Raw genomic sequence first — 8,050 nt, 5'->3', positions numbered from 1 at the left:
AGTAGCTGAATTTGGTGAGAAAGCATCTCTGCTGATGCCTTGATTTGGACATTTCACAGCCTCAGAATTGTAAGATTTACCCCAAATAAAATTCCCATTTTAAAAGCCAACCCATTTCTAGTATTTTGCATCAGCAGCTCCTTGGCAAACTAAGACAGACCATGGGAAAGATGTTAGTGAAAACTTAAAAGTACCTTAAAGAGACTGTTATCAGAAGACTGATGGCTCATGAAAAGTCTGTTGGTGAGGGCTTAAAAGCAAGTGAGGAAAATATTGCAAGCTGAAAGCTCTGCTATGTGGTGATGGAAATTTTGGCAACACTGTTATATGCAGTAACGTAGAAAATATTCCCAATGAACTGGTTGTTCTAGCTAAGGATATGTTTGGGCATAGTGTTGAAGGTGTTGCCTGGCATCTTAGAGTTGCCTATAGTAAAATGTTAGAAAAGAGATAAACTGAGAAAGAAATTAGGTATAAAAGTTGTGGTATTGTTGTGTTTGGAAAAACACAACAACAACAAAAAACCGGTTTTCATTCCCAGTCCTTCCAGTTGGCCAACAATGCTTGTTTAATTTGCTAAAAACTGCAGAAAGCAGTATACTCAAAATGTATTGGCTTTTACAATGGTGGTTTATTAATTTATAAGCTTACAGTTCTGAGGCTGAGAAAAACGTCCAAATTAAGGTATCAGGCGACTCTCTCTCCCCAATCCTGGACTCCTCTGTCAAATGGAAAGACATTCGGTGGTATCTCCTTTCTCCTTTGGGTCTCATTGTTTTCAGCTTCCTGGGTTTCCATGGCTCTCTCCCTCAACTTCTGTGGGTTCCTCTCCATGCTTTTGCATTCCATTGATTTCTACTTCTGGCTTCCAGGGCTGTCTCTCTCAGATTCTTTGGGTTTCTATCTCTCTCTGTATTCATTCCATTTATACAGAACTCCAGTAAGGGAATTAATGCCCACCATGGTTCCCCTCCTAATGAAGTAATCTAATCTAAAGGTCCCATCTACAGTGGGTCCACACCCATAGGAAGGATTATTTTTAAGGACCTGATCTTTTCTGGGGTCCATAAAAGTTTAAACTACCACAATGGTAATTTTTAAAAAAACTTCTGTGCAGATTTGAAATCCAGGATGCTGTCAGGAAATTATGAGCTAAAGATGAAGCCAAGGATATGAATGTAAAATCCTTTGTGAAAGCCTCAGAAAGAGTTAAGTCTAAGAATATTAAGGGCATGCCTCATAGAACCTTTCCTTTAAAAAGAGGGGTTCTAAGAATCTTAAAGATGTTGTCTCATAGCAGCCTAATTTAGAGAAATTCTTATCTCAGTGATATTTATGAGTTTGACTTTCATCTAATGGAATGAACTAAAGAGATTCAAAGAAAGTCACAAAGACTTTAAGGAAATTTTTTATGGTAGAACCACCATCAACGGGTAAAAAGAGACAGAGATACTACAAAATGAAAAGAGACCTTTTGACCTCTGAACCATTATGGACAGAAAGCAGGTTGGGAAATCTACTTAACTATAAACACTGACAATTTCTTATGGAAACTGGAAGAATGACTCAGAGGGTGAGCCAAGATTTCATAGGGCAGAGCCATGAAGTATCATTCCCAGGCAGTGAAACTGAGTCTTAATCAATGTTATGGAAACTTGTGCCCAACTGGATTTCAGTATAACGGGCTAGACTCTCTTGTATACTTCTCAGTTCCCCTACTTTTTGAAAAGGAGGGTTAATAGTAGCTATCTTATCCACTGTATATTGGATGTGTGGAGACAAGTTATCTGGTCTCTTTAGTTTACAGGTCTTCAAATCCAGAGTAACTGTACTGAAGGAGCCATACTTAAAGAACCACAAGCATGGCTGCATCTGAATCTAGGTGATTTAGATGCTGGGATCCTGGACTTTCAGTCTGAGCCTGATGTCATAATTGCTGAGAATTTGAGAAGGACATGATGACTCTTGAGAAGGGGAATGTTTTCATGTGGAAGGAATATAAATAATTTGTCAACAGAGGGCAGACATTGGTGGTTTTTAAATGTTAAGTTCTTTGATAGTTCTGGTAGAATTTAATTCACCTTCTTTCAATTTGGGCCAGCCTTAGTAATGTGCATTTAACAAATAGAATGTGGAGGAAGTGACGCTAAATGACTTCCAAGGTGGGGTTAGACAAGGTGATAGAGTTTTCATAGGCTTTCTCTCTTGGGATTCTTGATTCCCTTGAAACCCCGCAGCCATGCTGTGAGAAAGCCAAGCAGCAATATGGAAAGGGCATATGTAGGAGCTCCAGTCCTAGTGCCAGCTGAACTACCAGACTACAGCCAGTATCAATCATGAGACATGGGAGTTCTGAGGCTCCAGATGATTAGTCTCCAGCCTTCAAGCCATCCCAACTGCTCTGAGTGGAGCAGAGATGAGATGTTTCCATGGAGTCTGCCTAAATTGAAGATTTGTGAGCAAATTAAATTAAACGTTATTTCCTGAAGTCACTGATTTTGGAGTGCTTCATTACATAGTAAAACATAACCAGAACACCAACGAATGTAACATTCCTGTTTTTTGCCAGTTGATTTCTTTCACGAGGAGCCTCAGCTTCCAGTTCAATGTAATCCTTATTATGCATTTTTGTGGGAGCATTCCTTCATTAATAACTACATCTTCTAAACTCAAAAAAACAGAGTTGTAGAGCTGGGGAGCAAATTGTTTTTCTAGTAGTCCATTTGATATAATCATGAGAAATGTTACTTCTACTACCAGACTTGCACATACAAGAAATAATATCATATAGTTGTTGATGGTATAGAGAATGAATTGCATCTTGTAGACTTGGGATTGCCAGATTTAGAAAATAAAAATATCCAGTTAATTTTGATTTTTAAACCATAAAATCAGTTAAATCAAACAAATGAATACTTTAAAAAAGTATAGGTATATCTCACTCAATATTTGGTCTTAATTTGTACTAAAAATTCATTTTCTGAAATTAAAATTTAACTGGGCTTCCTATATTTATCTGAGAATCTTTTGTAGAATAAATATCCAACTTCAGAAATGTTACCCTAACATTCTGTATGTGGATGGATGGAGGTGAGCTTAGAAGCATTTTGAGAGGTCAAAGTAAATCCTTATTTGAGAATGTCTATCCTTGAGAGGTAAAGAGCTTCCTTTTAACAATGTATAGAGTCCAATATAGTATACCTGCCTCTAGATTGGCTGCTGCCCCTAGGCTATGGCACAAGCTGGAAACAAAGGCACAAGTAGACTGGTAGGATAGGTTACTCAAACTCTGTGCATCAGCTCATGCTACACTGCTTCCTCTCCCTCGAAACAGTCATATGCCTCTTGGTGGTTTCCTATGAAATGTTCATGGAGATAGAAATTAAATTAGCCTAGTTTATGCCACTGTGAACAAAGCCTCAAATAGGGGTGCTCCTGAGGGCTCTAGAGCCCCTGAAATCAATACCCTGTGCAGCAGTTTGATATGGTTATGAATTCCAAAATTAGACATTGGATTATGTTTTAATCTGATCTGTACCTACCAATGATTGAGTTATGATTAGGGCATTGAGTCCCCACCCCTGGTGGATGGGGACTCACAAACAAAAGGCATGGCAAAGAACAGATTTAAGGGTTCTTAATGTTGGAATTTTGATGTTGGAGTTTGCTGTTGAAGCTGGAGCCCTGGTTAGCGAGGAACCGTGAACCCAGAGAGAAGCAAGATCCTGAAAGGGAGGGACCCAGGAAGCCTGAACACTTGCAGGCATCGGCAGTCATCTTGCTCCAACACGTGGAAATAGACTTTGGTAAGGGAATTGACTTATGCTTTATGGCCTGGTATCCGTAAGCCCCTATCCCAAATAAATACCCTTTATAAAAACCAATTGCTTTCTGGTATTTTGCATCAGCACCTCTTTGGCTGACTAATACAGAATTGGTACTGAGGAGTGAGGAAGTGCTTTTGTAATTACAGAAATGCTGGAATGGTTTTATAACTGGGTAAGGGATATTTTTTGGAGGAATTGTGAAATGCTTGATGGAAAAGACCAAGATTGCTTTGAAGAGACTGTTGATAACAATATGGATGCTAAAGAGACTTTTTATGATGTCTTGGAAGTAAATGATGAAACTATTATTGGAAACTGGAGGAAAGATGACCTGTGTTTTAAAGTTGCAGAGAACTTAGCAAGATTCACTCCTGGTGTTTTATGGAAGGCAGAATTTGAAAATGATGAGCCTGGGCATTTAGCTGAAGAAATTTCCAAAGGAAACCCAGGGAATGTGGCTTACCTTCTTCTTGCATCTTATAGCAAGATGTTAGATGAGAGAGACATGCTGAGGACTGAACTGCTGGGCACAAAGGAAGCAGAAACTGATTCTGGAAATTCCAAGCCTCTGGAAATCAAGCTCCCAGAACAAAGTGCCCATTGGAGGACTTAACTGAACTTGGAACTTATAAATCAGGATTGTAGATGCAGTTATGTTGGAAAGACTTGTGGAAAGTCTTACTGTCTGATGGCTTGGACCCCTGCTTCCTGCATGCTAAACCAACAAACTTTTTGAGAGAACTGTATCAACAAATCCACTGTCAGTCTGGAATAAAAGGAACATGGAAAGGAGAGATTAAAAGGGAAATAACTTCAAGAGGAAAACCATGGAAACTGAGATCTGGAGTTAGGACATCACCTTGGGCCAAGAGAGGAACTCCACCCATGTGTACAGTGGGTGAGTTTTCTCCAGCAGTTGAAGAGGGTGGATGCTCCTGTCCAATGTTCTGGGAGAGTTTTGCTGCCCCAGGATACAAAGAGGGTGGAGCACATTCCCCAAGGATTAGGGCAGTTAAGGTCAACACCCTAAAGGTTTGAGAGGTTAGGGAAGGCCAGGTGGTTAACTGGTTGCTCTGAGAGGGTTGAGCCTGTATGCCAAAGTTTAGGGAAGGCCAGGTGGTCAACTCATTGCTCTGACAGGGTTGAGCATGTATGCCAAAGTTTAGGGAGAATGTCTTTACATCACTGTACTAGGGGGGTTAAGACTCTAACCCAAATATTGGGTGAGGTGTGGCAATCACTCCAACTCTCTTGGAAGGAGAAGTCTGGTACTTGGTCAACATCCAAATGCTTGGTGAGGGTGGAACTAAGAAAATGGCTGTTGGTCAAGACTGTGGAAAGGGTGGGTCCCCATATGGCCCCAAGGAGAAGAAACCATGATCTTAAGAATGACTTTCAGACTGAAATCAAATGGAGGATGCCCTGCAGGTTTACTGAACTGTAGAGAACCCATGACTCATATTTCCCTCCTAATTTCTCCTTATTGTAATGAAAATGTTTATCCTATGTTTGTCCATTTGTATATTGGAAACAGATGGTATTTTCTCGTATTTTGCACCAGGACTCTTTGACTGGCTAATACACCCCGTCAGTGGGCCTTACCTTGAAATATATGACAATCTATTTCCCCAATGTAACAGAGTTAGACTCATTTATAATTTCCCTAAACATGATTCTTCTACCCCTTTAATTTGAGTTTATAATTAACATTATACCTGTTAAATATATGTCCCAGAAACTTAAATCTTAGTTCTGTTCATATGCCAGTTGAGCCCTGGATCTCAGCAGAGTTGTAGCCAACACCTACTCTTTGTATCATTGGACTCACCCAGGACAACAAACAAAAGAATGATGATGGACACCCCCCATCACCAAAAAACAGAGTATCTACAGCTGCAAGCAAAACAGCTCCTTTCATCTGCCCCTCGGGGTCTAAGCCTACTACATGCTAGGAGTACTACACTAGATGCAATGGATACCAACAGTAAATAAGGTATGGTCCTAACCTCAAGGAGATGATATTTCCACAATTTAAAGAGAAATAAATAAAAATAAATCTTAAAAAAAAAAAGGTGCATCTCAGGTATTCAGATAATAGAAGTAATTCTAACACTCTGAATGTCTCTTTTTTTTTTTTTGTATACAGGTAGTGATCATATGACACAACAAAACTATCGGGCAAGATTATAAACTCAATCTGAAGCAGAGAGGGTATCATCATTTCCAAATCCTTAAAGTTGAGGAATGAACAGCCATAAGGGAGGAATGCAACTATGGACAAAGTAAACTTATTAATATTGTAGTAATGGAAGACCATGTAACATTGTTATAAAGATAGGGGCTACCAGAGGTTCTGAGAGGAAGGGAAGAGAATAATAGGCAGAACATAGCACATTTTTAGGGCATTGGAATTAAGTGTAAAGCACAATGTAAACTATAGACCTTGGTTATTAGCAATGCTTCATTATTTATTCATCAATTAACAAGTTTACAATTGTAAGATGTTATTAATAGGGGAAGATATGAGAGGGGAGGGGGTGGGAACTATATGGGAACCCTTATACTTTCATAGTAACTTTTCTGTAATCTAAAACCTCTTTTAAAATATTGTTATATTTTTAAAAATTGGTCTAGTTTAAAGATGGTATTGGCAAGATATAGACTACTGCAACGTTTCAGTCCTAAGGGACAGTGGGGAAGGAAAAGCCTGTGAGATCTAGAATAAAAATGGCATTTCTAGTTGCTCTTGTATTCTGGAGAAAGAGGTGGACCATCAGTTCTACACTAATTAGTAGAAAGTGAATAACAAACTGTCTAGAGGCTCAAGAACTTCAAAGGGATAAGACTGATGATGAGGATTGTTGACAAAGATATCTGAGGAAGAGTATGTGGTTGGCTCTATGAGGAAGAATACTCTCGATGAACAGGTAGAGAAGAAACTTGTTTTATGAATGCAATTAGCCTCTTTCCCATGACCACTTAGTTCTTGCTTGGGCAAGGATGAATAAAGTAGCAGTAGTGTGGGGATAAGCGGGTATATGTGTTGTGCTAGTTAAAGTAGGTCAGGGAGTGGTAATGAATGGATCCCTAAATTTACAATGTTCGAAACATAATAAAAATCTATTTATCTCGTTCATTACTAACTAAGGTACATTTTTCTAGTAGATAGGTGGCTCAGTCCCATAAAAGGCTTCCATGTTTACTGGAATGTATGCTAACTTTGTCTAGTGAATATGTAAGAGAATATGGTCAGGGCAGTCTATTTAAACAGCAACAGAATGCTAGAGTTACCAAGCAAACAGAGATAGAGAAACTACCATTGCCTAAAGTCATGCAGAACTGTTATTTGGTAAAAGTGATTATTGGGAAACTATACCTGCCTAGCGTGGGGACATTTAATCTTTTCAAATGTCCTCCCAATGACTGTACTATTTGAAAATTTGTCTAGAACACTGAGAGGTTCGTAGCCATTGGTAAGAGTATGATATGCTCTGGTTAGGTGCTAGACTGTGCCTTCCCGGGAACAGCAAATATTTCATTTGTCTATGAGTCCCAATTCCTTAGATAGTGCCTAATAGAGGGAGGGTTCGATGAAATTAAGTGAATTAACCCTAAAGGAATTATTTATTCCTTTTGAAGAATGAAAATTTGGAGGCAGCGGCAAATCATCAGACTGAGAATGTTAGAACTAATATTGAAAACAGAATCCTGAAGTCTTGACTTCTATGCTCTCAATACCTGCCACAGAAGCAGTTCTGCATTTGTTTCATAGTTGAATCTCATCAGGGCATAGGAGACTTTGTTTCCTGATGGATATTTAGTTCATGATAGGAAATCACTCTGTCTCTGGTGTATAACATGGAAAACAAAGAAAATAAATCTACTTGGTACAATCATCTTTTTATAAACCTCAGATCAAGTGTTTTAAACTATACTATATATGAAACTGCTAAAAAAGAAAAAGAAAAAAGAGCTTACTATATGCATTAGGGGAATTCAATTTGCACATAAATTAGAAACTTAAGTAGCAACAACATGAAGTGTGATGGAGAAAAGCTACTGTATCAGCAGGTTTACAATCTAGACAGTTTGGTATCTTGACTGACTTATAAATAATGAAACCTCAATCTGTTCTTAAAATATATTTTATGAATAGCTTAGAAATTTTAGAGCACAAATCACAGGTTCAGAAATAAAGTCCAATGAACTAAAGGAGAATGTAC

The 8,050-nt window shown here is 38.6% G+C and overlaps 1 long non-coding RNA gene across 1 annotated transcript; it reads left to right on the top strand.

Annotated features, from left to right (window-relative positions):
* Positions 1-1,337: 1,337 nt before the first annotated feature.
* Positions 1,338-2,018, top strand: LOC131279301 (uncharacterized). Its single transcript, XR_009186685.1, has 2 exons — positions 1,338-1,506; positions 1,801-2,018. It is a non-coding gene; the product is annotated as an uncharacterized lncRNA (long non-coding RNA).
* The last annotated feature ends 6,032 nt before the right edge of the window (positions 2,019-8,050 follow it).

This window comes from Dasypus novemcinctus, chromosome 7, assembly GCF_030445035.2.
Source record: "Dasypus novemcinctus isolate mDasNov1 chromosome 7, mDasNov1.1.hap2, whole genome shotgun sequence".
NCBI classification, from domain to species: domain Eukaryota; kingdom Metazoa; phylum Chordata; class Mammalia; order Cingulata; family Dasypodidae; genus Dasypus; species Dasypus novemcinctus.
Note: the sequence above shows the minus strand (reverse complement) of the source record. Positions and strands in the feature narration are given on the sequence as shown.